This window comes from Sus scrofa, chromosome 18, assembly GCF_000003025.6.
Source record: "Sus scrofa isolate TJ Tabasco breed Duroc chromosome 18, Sscrofa11.1, whole genome shotgun sequence".
NCBI classification, from domain to species: Eukaryota; Metazoa; Chordata; class Mammalia; order Artiodactyla; family Suidae; genus Sus; species Sus scrofa.
The window spans coordinates 17,868,226-17,884,386 of record NC_010460.4 but is presented as its reverse complement, the minus strand read 5'-3'; the positions used below and the strand labels follow the sequence as shown (position 1 = coordinate 17,884,386).

Sequence of the window (16,161 nt, the reverse complement as noted above, 5' to 3'; positions counted from 1 at the left end):
AAAGGTCAATTTATAGCCAGAGGACAGGCTTAAGTGTTTTAAATTTTTTTCATTTAATTCACCCTAGTAGGTCCAAGGAATACAAGCATTCTTTAAAGAAACTACAATATGACGATCATATTAAAGATTTTTATGGAAAAGACAAATATTTTGTTATATTTGGCCCTTATGTATTTTAGGCAAAAGTTGTTTCTTCCGTGTCACATAAGTTGTGAAGTCTTAAATCACTCCCGTTATGAAAACTTATATTGAGCAGAAGCTCCTTGGGCAGGGGGAAGATTCCACTGTTGCCTTCACACGGCAAGTGAACTAGACTTCTGATTGGGCAAAAATACCTTGGAATTCCACGAAAAATGTTGTTTGCATCCTTCAAAGCTTCAAAGCTTCACTTTAATCTACAAAATGAAATATCTCTGCTGAAGGTATTTGTCAGAGAACTTGAGAAGGCAACAAAATAAAATCCGCACCGATACAAAAATCACACTGATAACACCTAACATTTAGAGAAAAAACAACTGAAAGGTCCTAAGCCCCTTCCTTAGCAGAGTTTCCCCACCACAGCGGTGCGGGATCCTGGCTCCCTGAGCCCCTGCCCCCGCCCCACCCGCAGCCACGCACCTCCTCAGTCCTCCGAGCTGCACTCCTGGGTCTTTTACATAACTGTGGTTGAAGATATTTTTCACAAGGTTCTTTAAACAAAGATTCACGTGATACATTTCTGCTTGAGTTTAGTTCCAGGAAATGTTTGGTTTCTGCAGATGTTTATATACTTCCGGTTGTCAGTGCATGAAACTATGTAATTCTGTGTTTCTTTTTCTCACTTAAGCAACTAGAAAACGTGAGATCAAATACATTGCCCAAATCTCTCAAAAATGACAGATGGGAATATTTAATCCTTCAACTTTTAGGCAAAGTTGGTTTTATTTTTCGTTACGAAGTTACTTTATCTTTTGGCCTGAAATGTGTTTCCTTAAGGGTTTTCAGAAGCGAAGGAAGCTGCAAAATGAAAAATGTAAAGATATATCTAATGTTGACCTGCTTGTAAGTTCCAGAGTCAAATTTTAAAAAAGAGAAAAGTACACTGAGAAGGCATAAATGCCCAGAGTTAGTTCATCCAAAAGATACAAAGGACTCCACAAAGAAATTAATCAGCACTCTATTCTCTGTTTAAACCTGGTTAATCGGTTTGAGTACTCAAATAGGTGCTTGGTTGAACCTCCCTAGCAACACTAAAAAGTCCGAAATATTTACAAAGTATTTTAGGTAAGACAGTTCTTCAAACATTATTTTGAAAAATAAAAACATTTCAGAAAAGTGAATTAAACTGGGTTTACAACAGGAACACATTCTTAGTCACTTCACTTGTAAAGCAATCCAGATTATCTGTACGTGTGTTAAAATCTTAATCAGCCAAGAACTGTTTTTAGTTCCTTTGCTTCTTTTTACCACTGATGTTCAGTAGTAAGTGGCTCCTAATAAGTGAACAAAGAAATAAAGGACAAAAGTAACAAGTGAAATCTTGAAGGACCTTATTTGTTGCTATTCTTTATACTCTACTCTCTTTTCCCAAAGCCTTTGATACAAGCTATAAAAATTCAGACAATACAAGTACAATTATATTTTATAAATATAAAAATTCAAACAAGAAAAAAAAAAGCATGCAATTATGTAGGCCATAAATTTGGCCTTACACCTTCTGGCTGACAAAGCAAAAAGAGAAAACCAATCTACTACACAATTCACACTAGCCATGATGCAGTGGAAACTCTCAGGAGAAATAGAATGTGTGTGTCCTGCTATGCAAATCTGAGAACTTTTCTCAAGCAGGTCATTATATAATATACACTGGGGTCGTTAATACTGTCCCTGATAGATGTATTGACTGCTTCATCTGACAGTTTTTTAAAGCATATAACATACACAGTAAAATTACAAAGCTTTCAGATAATCTGGATCAATTAAAAATAAAACCTAGAAAGTCTGTCTAACAGAACCTTCTGTGATGCTAAAAATGTTTTATATCTATACTGTCCAGTACGGTAGCCACTAGCCACCGGTGGTTACCAAGCACTTGAAGTGAGGCTAGTGCAACCAAGAAACTGAATGTTAAAGTATGTTTTTCACTTTAATAGCCATAATAGAAGAGCAAATGCCTAGGCATTGGACTTTACAGGTCTAAAGCATTAGTTATCAAATTTTTTTTTAGTAGCAGAACCATTTTTGAGTTGGCAAACATATACTAAATCTAACACATAAAATATTAAAATGGCATGTTGTATATATTTTATAAGTTCAAATTTATAACATTATAGTCAGTGCAAATATGATTTTTCTAATAGGTGAAAACTAAAAACTGATATAAGTGAGAGTTCTAAACTTAGATCAGTAAACACTTATTTCTGTATATTGTTTAGATGTACCGTGCACTGTCCATGTGGGACTTCCAGCTACACTTTCTGAGCTACTCAATTACCAAAGGCCACATATAGCAGCCATCCTCTCAGAAGGCATAAGAAGAAAACACAGCATGCCAGCAGGGCAGTTTCAGGTGCTTCTCCTCATGGGAAGAGTCCTCCCAGGAGCCCCATGGCCAACCAGGAGCTGTTCTCTCGGGTATTCAGATGACAGCTTAGGTGCAAGAAAATGAGAATCATAGGGTAGGTGCAGAGTCACACTGGCTTAGAAGCCTTACGTCCCAGAGAGAAACCAGTACCTCAGAGAATGGTCCCAGCCACAGCTTCCAGGGTCCCGTGAAGTTCGTACCCATCTCTAAAAAGTACTCCCAGGAAAGCTCAAAGCTATTGCTTCCAAATGAGAATTCAGAGTTTATGTACAGCTCCTCCCAGTCCAAATACATTTACCACTAAAAGTCACATGGTTGACTTTTCACTTTTATCAGGATTCAGAGGAACAGAATAGAAAGTTCATCCAAGGTCAGAATTGTCCTTAGAAAATGAGAATGGTTCTGTTAATTCTTTACCCGCCTTCATGACTTAAACGTAATAATTCTAGCATATCGAGAATAGAAAAGAACTTCCTTTGCTTCATCAAAAACTTGTAACAAAATCACACTTAATGACTAAATATTTCCCTTAGAAGCCAGGAAATTAGACCAAGAAGACTACAATCATCACTTCTATTCAATAATGCAGAGGTCCTAGTTAATGTAATAAAATAAATTTTAAAATGAGATATAAAATTTTAAACAAAGTGAAAAAATTGTCTTTTACGTCTAAGTGATAATTGTTTATATAGAGAATTATGAAGGCAAGCCATTAAAAGCAATATAAAAGCAAGTTCATCAATGATGCTAGAGCTAAGGCAAGACACAAAAGCTAGTATAATTCCTAGAAGTTGAAAAACACCAGTTTGTAATTTAATTAAGAAAAGTTACGATTTAAAATGGCAACGTAAAAAAAAAAAATCTGAGTTCACTGTTAGAAAGAACATATGGGTGGTTGCCTGAGGTATGAGTGAGGGATGGGCAAAATGGGTGAAAGGGGTCAAAAGGTAGTAACTTCCAGGTATAAAAAGAGTAAGTTATGAGGGTATAATGCACAGCATGGTGACTAGAGTTCGTAATACCGTATTGTGTATCTGAAAGTAGCTAAGAGAATGGATCTTGAAAGTTCTTGTGATGAGAAAAAAACTGTGTAACTACGTATGGAGATGGAGGAAGGAGGCAACTAAAAGCTATAAGCTTTCTAATAATAAATTTCTAGTAATAAATCTAACAAGAAAGTTTTAGGAGCTTTATGGAGAAAATTACAGAGTTGAGTAAAAGAAAAAAAATATACCGTGTTTGTGGATAAAAGACCTAATAAATATGCTTAAATTGAACCGGATTTCAAATGAATCTAATAAAACTCTCTACAGGGTCTTTCATGGACCTTAATAAATTGGTCCTAAATTTCTTAAGAAAAAGAGTGGGGGAGTTCCCATCGTGGCGCAGTGGAAACGAATCCGACTAGGAACGATGAGGTTGCGGGTTCGATCCCTGGCCTCACTCAGTGGGTTAAGGATCTGGCATTGTCGTGAGCTGTGGTGTAGGTTGCAGACATGGCTCGGATCTGGCGTTGCTGTGGCTGTGGCGTCGGCCAGTGGATAAAGCTCCGATTAGACCCCTAGCCTGGGAACCTCCATGTGCCACGGGTGCAGCCCTAAAAAAGACAAAAGACAAAAAAACAAAAGAGTGCCAAGAACGCCCTTGACGAACTTGAAGAAGAACAGAGGCAGCATGCCCTCCAGCATGTTAAGCCTGCCTATATTAAACCATGGTAAAGTAAAACGGTACAGACAAATGAAAACAACAGAACACAGAGACATATGTGTTTGGAAATATGACATGTAATAGTGGGTGATAGTGCAAATCAGTGGGTAAAGGATGGACTACTGAATGATGGTGCTGAGACATAGGTCTTCTATAAGGAAACAAAATTAAATCCATCATTCACACCAAAGAGAAACATTCTCAGGCTATTTAATGACTTAAATGTGAAAAAAATTTGAAAAATTTTAGAAAAAATATTATTGCTCTCATGAAGGCTTTAAAAAATAAGATACAAAAAGAAGAAATTATAAAGACTGATAAATATTATGTTAAAATTGTTTTAATTCTAAACAACAAAAAATTCATTAAACAAAATGAAAAATCAAGCCACAGACTAAGAAAAGATAGTTTAATAACCAACAAAGTGTTAATTTACAGAACATATGAAAAACTCCTAAAAGTCAACAGAAAAAAAACTGAATTGAAAAAAAAAAGAAAAAAAAATTGTAGACAGTTAATTAATGGAAAGGAAATCTGATTGGAAAATAAGCAGAAGATGTCCAAACTTAACAATTTAAGTTAATAGTACAACAAAATACGATATCACATCAGACTTAGAAAATATCATGCAGTAATTTTTAAAATGTAACAGATTAAAATAAAGCACTTTGGAGAGCAAGTTGGCAATATTTAATAAAGGTAAAGAAACTCCTATCTATGGCCAAGCAATTCCACTCCTAAAATATGTGCACTACAGAAACTGGCACCTGTACCTAAGGAAGCATATGGAAGAATATTTGTTAGCAGTGTTTATAACAGCAGAAAAAGGACATAATTCAAACATGAATTAAGAGGAGAATGGATAAACATACAGTGATATAGTCTTATAATGAAATATTACATATATTTAAAAGGATCAAGGACAGCTGCAAATACCAACGAGGAATAAATGTTATAAAAACATTTGTTACAGCAACAACAACATTACCTTCTGCACAGCCAAGGAAATAATCACAGACTGAAAGGCAATCCAGAGAATAAGAGAAAATATTTGCAAACATATATCTGATAAGGGGTTAATATCCAAAATATATAAGGGCAATAGCAATACAAAAACCAATAGCAAACAAAAATCAAGCAGCCCCCTATTGAAATAGACTTCCCCTCAAAGAAGATACACAAATAGCCAAGAGGTATATGAAAAGGTGTCCAACATTATTCATCAGGAGGGAAATGTAAATCAGAGCCACAATGAGCTATCACCTCACACCTGTTAGGACCGCCCATTATTTTAAAAAACAGAAATAATAAGTATTGGCAAGTATGTGGATAAAAAACTGGAATCCTTGTATGCAGCTGGCAGGAATGTAAAATAGTACAGTTGCTATGAAAAACAGTATGGTGGCTCCTTAAAAAATTAAAAATACAACTACTAAATAAATGATCTAGGAATCCTACCTCTGTAGAGTTTTTTTTTTTTAATCGAAACTAAGATCTCATAGATTTATCTGCACTCCCATGTTCCCTGCAACATTATTCACAATAGCCAACAAGTGGAAACAACCTCAATGTCCATCAACAGGTGAATGGATAAAGCAAATGGGGTGTAAACATAAAATGGATTATTATTCGGCCATAAAAAGAAGGCGGTCTTACCACATGTGACATGGAGGAACCTCGAAGACAGGACGCTAAGTGAAATAAGCCAGATACGGAAGGCCAAAGAGTGCATGATTCCACTTATATAATAAAGCAGCTAAAGGAGTCAAACTCAGAGAAGCAGAAAGTAGAACAGTGTTTGCCAGCGACCTGGGCGAGGGGGAAATGGGAGCTGCTGTTCAGTGGGTATAGAGTTTCAGTCATGCAAGAGGAAAAAGTTCTAGACCTCTGCTGTATAACAACGCTGTACTCAAAGTCAACGATAATGAACCGAACACTTAAAAAGTTGTTAAGAAGGAAGACCTTATGTAATTTTTTTTTTTTACCACAGTAAAGAAAAAAAGTCAGGTGAAAAAAGCTGCAAAAGCCTACGGACAATAAAACACTCATATAAAGTTTGAAATTATATAAAATAGTGTTAGACATGTATACGTGTGTGCACATATATTACCTAGGTATATACTGCTACAGTTGTACACACAGACAGTAAGAGTATAAACCACGTGTGGAAATTTTAAACACTAAATTCAAGATAGTGGTAGTGGTTTCAACTAATGAGGAAGAAAGGAGAATGGGGCCAAAAATGCTAAACAGGAAGTTTCTATATTGCCTGTGGTGTTTTATCTTTTAAAAAACTCAAGTAAATATTAGGAACTGATAATATTTGATAATTTATTTTCATTTTCTATTTATTTTTCCATGTTTGAAATATTTTATTACAGAAACAATGTTTTTTAGAATTTAATACTAAGAACATTTTCTTTCTTTTCAAGAAATGGATATAGTTCCTCTTCTCTGATAACAAAAGGTTCCCTGAGGAAAGACGGACCCGAAATTATAGTAAAATTGAGACTGTGTATGTTCAATTCCTCTCAAGAGAATACACAGATTTCATCAAAGAGGTCTGTGACTTAAATGAAAAGGTTAAGAACCATGAACTTAACTGATGTTTGCCATTTTCTAGCAAGTAACAATAAAAACCAGAGCCACTGAGTATTTATTCGAAGAAAACAGAAACACTAACCCAGAAAGATAAACATATCCCTGTGTTCACTGCAGTGTTATTTATAACAGCCAAGATGTGGAAACAACCTAAGTGTCCACTGATGAATAAATGATAAAGAAAATGTGGTATATATACACAAGATAACAGCATTCCCAGCCATGAAAGAAAATGAAATTTTGCCATCTCCAACAACAAGGATGGACCTTGACGGCATGATGCCAAGTGAAGGTAAGTCAGACAGAGAAAAACAAACACCACATGATCTCACTTACACGAGGAATCTTAAAAAATGAAAACAAAAACCAAGCTCATAGATACAGAGATGACACTGATGGTTGTCAGGGGTGAGGGGTGGGGAGGGTGGACAAAATGGCTGAGGGAGGGCAAAAGGCACAAACTCCCAGTTATAAAGTAAATAAGCCCCGCAGATGTAATGTACAGCATGACAACTATAGTTATTCAAACTGTGTTGCATATTTGAAAGGTGCTAAGACATGACGCTATAAAATTCCTAGAAGACAGCATAGGCAAAACCTTCTCTGACATAAACCGTACAAATGTTTTCTTAGGTCAGTCGCCTAAGGCAATAGAAATAAAAACAAAAATAAACAAACAAGACCTAACTAATCAAACTTATACACTTTTGCACAGCAAAGGAAACTTAAAAAAAAAAAAAAAAAAAAGACAACCTACAGAACGGGAAAAAATAGGTGCAAAAGATGTAACCAACAAGGGCCTAATCTCCATAATATGTGAACAACTCATACAATGAAACAACAAAAAAACAAACAAACAATCAAAAAGTGCGCATTAGACCTAAAGAGACATTTCTCCAAAGAAGACATGTGGATGGCCAGTAGCACATGGAAAGATGCTAAACAATGCTAGTTATTAGAGAAATGCAAATCAAAACTCCAGTGAGATTCCACCTCACACTGGTCAGAATCATCACCACTAATAAGGCTACAAATAACAAATGCTGGAGAGGGTGTGGAGAAAAGGGAACCCTCCTACATTGTTGGTGGGAATGAAAACTGGTACAACCACTATGGAAAACAGTAGGGAGTTACCTCAGAAAACTAAATATAGAACTACCATATGATCCAACAATCCCACTCCTAGGCATCTATCTGGACAAAACTTTCATTCAAAAAGATACATGGACAAACTATAATTCAAAAAGATACATGTACCTATGTTCACTGCAACACTATTCACAATAGCCAGGACATAGAAACAACCTAAATGTCCATGGACAGATGAATGGATTAAGAAGATGTGGTACATATATACAATGGAATACTGCTCAGCCATAAAAAAAGAACAAAATAATGCCATTTGCAGCAACATGAATGCAACTAGAGATTCTCATACTAAGTGAAGTCACTAAGAAAGAGAAAGCCAAATACCATATGATATCACTTATATGTAGAATCTAAACTATAGCACAAATGAACCTATCTACAAAACAGAAACAGACTCACAGATACAGAGATCAGACTTGAAGTTGCCAAGGCGGAGGAGAGAGGAAATGGAATGCACTGGAAATGTGGGGTTAGTTAATAGATGCAAACTACTATATTTATAATGGATAAGCCATAAGGTCCTACTGTTCAGCACAGGAAACTATATTCAATCTCTTGGGATAGCCCATGATGAAAGATAATATAAGAAAAAGAATGTATGTGCGTGTGTGTATACACACATATATACACATACATGCATATATATATACATATATATATATACATACACATATGTGTGTGTGTGTGTGTGTGTATACACACATATATGACTGGACCACTTTTCCATACAGCATAAATTGGTACTACACTGTAAATCAACTACACTTTAATTTAAAAAAAATTTTTTAAGTTGCTAAGAGAATAAATCTTAAAAGACTCTGTCACAAGAAAAAAAAATCTGTAAATATGTATGGTAACAGATGTTAAATAGATTTACTGTGGTAATTCTTCCCAATATATACAAATATCAAATCATTATGCTGCATACTTGAAATTAATATAATATATATCAATTATACCTAAAAAAAGAACCAAATCTGATTTTAAATCAATCAACATGTTTCTAACCCTTTTCCTAGTTCTGATTTTCTGCCTACATGCTTTTTCATTTTATGTATTTTTGCTGGAGAGTTACTTCAAACCCTCTCTGAAAAAAAGAAACACCCTTTAAGAAATCCCACCAAATTCATGTAAAAAAACACAAAATAGAAGAATCATTTGAAACGAATGTAAACACCAACACAGTAGCTTTGGATCAGATGTCAAGACAAATGGTTCCATTACAAACTTTAAGAGGAAAGGCTATGCAGAGGGGATTCAAACAGGGCAGGGGTCGACTATTTTCAGGTTCTCACGTCCTTTTTGGCCCCCAAACCCTAAATGCCTAAGGAATGTGACAGTAACAGGAGCAGGTTAGAATCTGGCAGTGAGAATCATACAATTGAGAAAAAAATTCCCCCAGATGCATCTGCTATACTTTCCCCCCATTCCATCATTAAAACCCCCAATCCCTGCCCCAGTTGAAATCCCTGGGTTAATTTATTCCTTTAATTTGTTCACCATTTAACAGTTCATTGAGCACCTATTCTATCACTGTCAGGAAGTGAATATTTTTTACTTCTGCACAGTCAAAGCTTTCTGGGAAATTTACTGGGACCTGGGTTTAACGACCAGCCTTCAAACTTAAAAAAATGACTGCATAGATAGTAAAAGACTAATCTCCCCTGAGGTAGGTGTTTACATTTCAGAAGGATGAAGAAACCGGGGTTGTGGAGACATTCCAGAGTTACAAACTCAGAGTCTCTTGGCTTAGGTGACTGAGCTCAGTAACAACCTGTCCCTGTCCCAGGAACCTTGTGTCTACTTTCAGGATAATGTGAATAAACACAGGTACTAAAAACTTATCAGCAACCAGCACCAGGCTAGTTCCTAAGGACACAACTGTAAACAAGAGAAAGTTCTGCTCTCACAGAGCTTGTGGTTAGTGGTGGCACCGACAAGTAAATGACCCATCACAACATGGGATGGCAAGTCTCTGTCAGGGATGTACAGGGAGCTGGGAGAGACGGAAGAATTGAAGCTGAGATCAAAGGGGGAGGAATGAGCTACACGCTTTTGTCTGCAAATAAAAGAAAAACCCCAAGCTTCACTATTTTCATACAACAAGAAATCCCCCAAAAAAGGATGGCTCAATCATGCCAGCCAGGGCACAAGTTCAACCTGTTTTCTGTTCCTCCATCCTTAGCGTAGGGACTGGTGCTTGGACCAGCTCCCTTCCAGCTCAACCCACAGGGGACAGAATGTCCGTCGCAAACTTTTTTTTCCAGGGAGGAGAACCTTTCTGAAAGCCCATAGGCTTTTCTTCCATTTCAGAGACCTGAACTGGATCACATGCTCATATTCAAACCAATCAACTGGCAAGAATGGAACCTTCATGACAGCTGGTAGCTGGGACCCCAGCCCACCTTTCCTAAAATACAAGGACATGCAGACAAGAGTGGTTTCTTGAGGAAAAAAGTTGAGGTTCTGTTAGAAAAGAAGAGTGATGAAAGGTTGCAGAGGAAAGCAGCCAATAGGATGTGCTACCATCATTAAGAAAATATTTTCCTTTTTTAGAACATTATATTTAGCACTAATAGGAAATACTAAGAAACACAACCTTATTCTCAATCAATAGCATACACATATTTTAACTTTTTAATTTTAATATAGAAAACTACAAAGAAATGAAACTAATATAGTGGGAATGAAGTACCACAAAGGCTGGGGGATCACAGAGTCATAGAGGGAGATGAGAATTTAAATAACTAGAGACAGTTCTGAAAGAAAGGGATTATAAAATGATGGAGAGGTTGATTATGTTTAAAGGTACAAGGGTAAAACTTCAGGGGTGAGTGGGTGTGTTTTTTTAGCTCTAAGAGAGTCTCCGTGCAGAATACTGAGAAAATGCACAGCAATATAAAAGCCTGTGAGGACAGAAGCCCTGAGTGTCTGTCCTGCTGTATAAAGACACTCATATATATCTGTTGAATGAAAAAATGACAAAATAGGCTTGGATTTGAAATACTATTTGACACTACCAAAGTTTTCTAGTCAAAGGACACACAGGACCAAAATTATTTCTGATGTAAAACTATAGTTTTCAATAAATAGACTGGACTGGAGGAAATGACCAATTAGGAAGCCACTAAAATCATCCAAGCCTAAGGTAGTCAGGGCCTAGATCCAGAGGTTCAAGAACTTATAACCAGACACACAAATTTTTTAAAATGTATATGTAAAGTATACATACTTTGCTTATTTTATTTACAAATAAATGTCACAAGCACTAAAGAAGTGCATTGCATATTTTGACTCATTTATTACTGCATTATGAAAATAAGGATGACTAATTTTAAATCTAGTTTATCTGATCCTAAATGTTAAGAAGTTTTTTCCAGCATTTCAACTGGGTTTTTTACCTTAGGTTTCTTTTTCAACTCCAACAGGAAAGGTGCAAGAACATGAGTCCTTCAGAATCTTCGAGTCTGTGGCCTCCTAGTGCTGGCCGTTTAGAATGACAGCTTCCGTAGCAAACGCTCATAAAAATAGCACACTCCTTCTGTCCTCTAGCTTTTCTTCTACACATACATAGAGTAATGACAACATCTCCTGAAATAACATCTCAGACACTACTCACATGTCTACAACTCAGGTAAACAAAGCATCTACAAAGCTAGCAGTCTTTAGATCCTGCATGCTTATGTCTCAACATTATTTCCTATAACAATCTCTGAGAAGCTACTGCCAAGAGTTCTTTCTGTTTTACTTTCGTTTCAAAAAAGTTTTAATTAGGTGTTCCTGTCATGGCTCAGTGGTTAACGAATCTGACTAGGAACCATGACGTTTCAGGTTCGATCCCTGGCCTTGCTCAGTGGGTTAAGGATCTGAGATTGCCGTGAGCAGTGGTGTAGGTTGCAGATGCAGCTCGGATCTGGCATTGCTGTGGCTCTGACGCAGACTTGTGGCTACAGCTTCGATCAGACCCCTAGCCTGGGAAACTCCATGTGCTGTGGGTGTGGCCCTAAAAAGACAAAAAACTTTTAATTAATGTTTGCTCCTATCTTGTAAACCATTTAGTCTTTATTTCACCCTTGGCAGCTTTATTTGTTCACTCTATTTCTCCACTATTCCCTGTAAAACTTAACAGTGCTTCTACCTGTCAAGTAAATTTTACTCATCTCTGATCTCCTGGCTGGACTGAGGGTATTGCCACTTCATTATGCATACCTGACACAGCTCTTGCCAAATAGCTTCAGTCACACACAAGTGGGACTCTACCTCCAGCCAGACCCTGAGTCCCACAGCCGCTCTGGGAGGCAGCAGAGACACTCCAGCTAACCTGAGAAAAGGCCACCAAGTCAGAGAGGAAGGCTGTATGCTGGCTGGGACTGCTGTCCACTGAGATGTGATCAGCACAAAATATCCAGATGTCTGTTTCATGCAACCATAAAGTTTTAGAGATATAAGCAGCATTAGTTTTCATGTCATCTGAACCTTTCATACCATAAATGACAAAATATTTTGGCAGAAGAGCTAAACAATCCGGTCAAGGCCACATATCCTAACTATATTTAGACATCTTGGGATGAGTTTAGGGAGGAATAAGTGACAAATACATAAAATCTAAGCAAACAAAGTCTTCTCTAAAGAGAGACTAGGGAAAACAAAAAGCTGTTTTGGAAGGAAAAAGTAACCATGGATTATTTGCTTTAGCTATGAATAATGTTTTCATAGAATAACATAAACATTGATTATTACTCAAAATTTAATTATAATTATAATGAGAAGAGAGGAGGGTTCTACACATAGAAAGAAGGTGCATAAGAAAGATAAATCCTCTGCTTCCAGCATAAGAAGTCAAAGGTATCCCAAAGACTAAAAAATTAAAAACTGGAAAAAATGCAATATGCTATTTAGAGATTTGGAGGTAAATAACAAAACAAGTAGTCTCAGAGCTGAACTCGGGAGAGCAGGGGCTGGGGTGGAGCGAAAGCTGGCGGACTGCCGAGTTTTGCAACAAGCCTTGTACAACTGCTGGACTCTTTCGATTCTGTGCTTGTATAATTGAGATTAGAATTAGATTTAAAAGTGGCCAAGCAGAGACAAGAACCTAGGGTTTCTCACTGTATAATACTTTTTAATAATTATATATTTTTTCACTTAGAGAAAACACTGATATTTCATCTAAACAGTTAAATTTTCTATTTTTCTTGTTGTGGCTATTGTATTTTCATTGAAAGCAAAAAAGAAAGTAAAGTCAAATATTCACCAGCTGAACTGAAGACATATGGATCTGTACTAGGTTCTGGGAAAACACAAACGAATAATAAGACCTTCCTGCAAAGAGTCACTCTGTTTTAGAGAAACAAACACATAAATAACAGAAAAGCAATGAGATAAGCATCCTAACATTCACCAGTTCTGTGAGGCTTGGTTTCCTTATTTGTGAAATGCCTCATTGGGTTTTCATGAATCTTTAATGATTCAGTAAAGGATTCATATAAAGTTCTTAGAACACTGCCTCACAGATCATAACAAAATAAGGCCCAAAAGACAAATCCTTACCTGCCTAATTTTAAAGCCCATGTTCATTCCACTACATCACATTTCTAAAATAATGCTATTCTTTTCAAAAACAAAAACATTTTCCTCCCCAAATAGTATCAAGTAAGTGGACAAACTGTGACTCATTACATACGAAGATATAGATGTAGAAAAAAATCTGAGGATAAAAAAAAAAATCTTTTCTTGGGAGTTCCCGTTGTGGCGCAGTGGTTAACGAATCCGACTAGGAACCATGAGGTTGCGGGTTCGAGCCCTGGCCTTGTTCAGTGGGTTAAGGATCCAGTGTTGCCGTGAGCTGTGGTGTAGGTTGCAGACACAGCTCGGATCTCGCGTTGCTGTGGCTCTGGTGTAGGCTGGCGGCTACAGCTCCAATTCGACCCCTAGTCTGGGAACCTCCATATGCCACGGGAGCGTATATGGGAGTGGCCCTAGAAAAGGCAAAAAGACAAAAACAAAAACAAACAAACAAACAAAGAATCCAAATACAGTGGCTCAGGTCACCGTGGAGTATGGGTTTGATCCCCAGCCTGGTGCAGTGAGTTAAAGGATCCGGCATTGACAAAAAATGTAGTATATTACAGTAAAATGTAAGAGTGATCTTCAACAAACAGAAAGTCAATTGTTTATCACTAGATGGCACCATAAGGGATAATGTTTTTGAAAAAAAAAATTTTAAGATAAGGTTCAACTTATCAAATTAAAAGCATACTTTCTTGCAATAGAAGAAGGTAAGTTACATTACTCCTTTAAGTTATCTTATGGCTTTGAAAATAAACATATGGTTTAATGGAAAAGAAAACAATGACATAATCCAATTATATTCTATTTTTAAACTACTCTGAGATCTTAACTCTTCTGATGTCTTCTAAGCAGAAATAATTCTGAATGTCTCTCTTGTTTGCAATACAACAAACAAGTACATGAAGTACAAGTAGCAACTTGATGTAGGTGGAACTACATTTCCCAGAACCCTCAGCTATAAATGGCTTTAGGCAGCGTTGTCCAAAAAAGGAATTTACTTCAGATGGAGGAGGCGGCAGCCGTAGTCTTTCTTGGTTAGATGTGGGGACAGACACCAATGCTGGCGAGTTCCAGCTTGTCCTCACACCCCTCTGGTCTGTGTTCAGCTATTCTGCCCAAACATTGAACCGACTGACCCACAAAGGTCCTACGCCCCCACCAGATGCTGCACAGGACACACAGAGGTGGCATTCTAGAAATATTTTTTCATTTTTTCAAGTTTTATTGAGGTATAGTTGATCTACAATTATTGACCAAAAAATGTCCAGTCAGCTGTAATAATGCAGTAAACGAGTTAAGCTCCTCCTCACACAGCAGCTTCAATGTATTAAGAATGTTTTGTTAATTTATAGAAGTATATATAACCTTTTGTATGTATCAAATATTACATAACTTTTTTTTTTTTTTTTGCTTTTTTTAGGGCAGCATCAATGGCATATGGAAGTTCCCAGGCTGGGGGTCAAATTGGAGCTGAGGCTGCTGGCCTATGCCACAGCCAAGGCAACATGGGATCCAAGCCACGTCTCTGACCTACACCAAGCTCCCAGCAAAGCCAGATCCCCAACCCGCTGAGCAAGGCCAGGGATGGAACCCTCATCTTCATGGATACTAGTTGGACTTATTTCTTCTGTGCCACAATGGGAATTCCTACGTAACTTTTTTTAAAGAACAAAAGTATACGACAGGACAATCAGTGATAGTCAAAATTTAGTGATATTTAAGTAAGTTGAAACCACAATGTCTGAACAAAATAGTGAGCTAAGAAATCTATCTCCACCACTTGTTTTTCTTTTCTTTTTTTTTTTTTTTTTTTTTTGTCTTTTTTGTCTTTGTTGTTGTTGTTGTTGTTGTTGTTGCTATTTCTTGGGCCGCTCCCGAGGCATATGGAGGTTCCCAGGCTAGGGGTCTAATCGGAGCTGTAGCCACCGGCCTACGCCAGAGCCACAGCAACACGGGATCCGAGCCGCGTCTGCAACCTACACCACAGCTCACGGCGACGCCGGATCGTTAACCCACTGAGCAAGGGCAGGGACCGAACCCGCAACCTCATGGTTCCTAGTCGGATTCGTTAACCACTGCGCCACGACGGGAACTCCTCTTTTTTTTTTTTTTTTTGGCTGGATCCAACTTGGCATGTGGAAGTAAGTTTCCAAGCCAGGGAGTGAACCTGCGCCATAGCTGCAGCAATGCCAGATCTTTAACCCTCTGTGCCATGAGGGAACTTCCTCCACCACTTCTTTATTATTTACCAAATTACTATTTATTGGTTTCATTCATTGTGCATAAAAACCCTCCAATATTTAGAGCCACCTATCTTTAATTGTCAGCCAAACTCCTGAGTTTGAGAACTACCACCACAATGGCTTCTTAGTTTACTTTATTTTCAGCACTGAAAAAGTAGGTCCAATGCCAGAACCTGTTATGGCAGGTGTACACAACAGACTCAATAACTGTGTTAAAAAGAACTGATTAATTATTTTCATAATGGTATCAGTCTGATTCAATTCCTTAACATCTGAGTTATCACAAGGTAATAAAAGAAAACATCAAAGAATAAAAAAATATAATTGCTA

The 16,161-nt window shown here is 37.2% G+C and overlaps 1 long non-coding RNA gene across 11 annotated transcripts in view; it reads right to left on the bottom strand.

Moving 5' to 3' along the window:
- The window catches only part of LOC106506781, a 277,552-nt gene that overhangs the window by 63,182 nt on the left and 198,209 nt on the right, over positions 1-16,161 (bottom strand). For 2 of the 11 annotated variants that reach the window (XR_002340366.1, XR_002340367.1), the window contains one exon: positions 619-996. The exons of 8 other annotated variants lie outside the window; for them this stretch is intronic. This is a non-coding gene — a long non-coding RNA (uncharacterized LOC106506781). Of the gene's footprint in view, positions 1-335; positions 396-618; positions 997-16,161 lie in introns of all 11 variants that reach the window. One more of the 11 variants, XR_002340368.1, reaches the window with a different exon arrangement.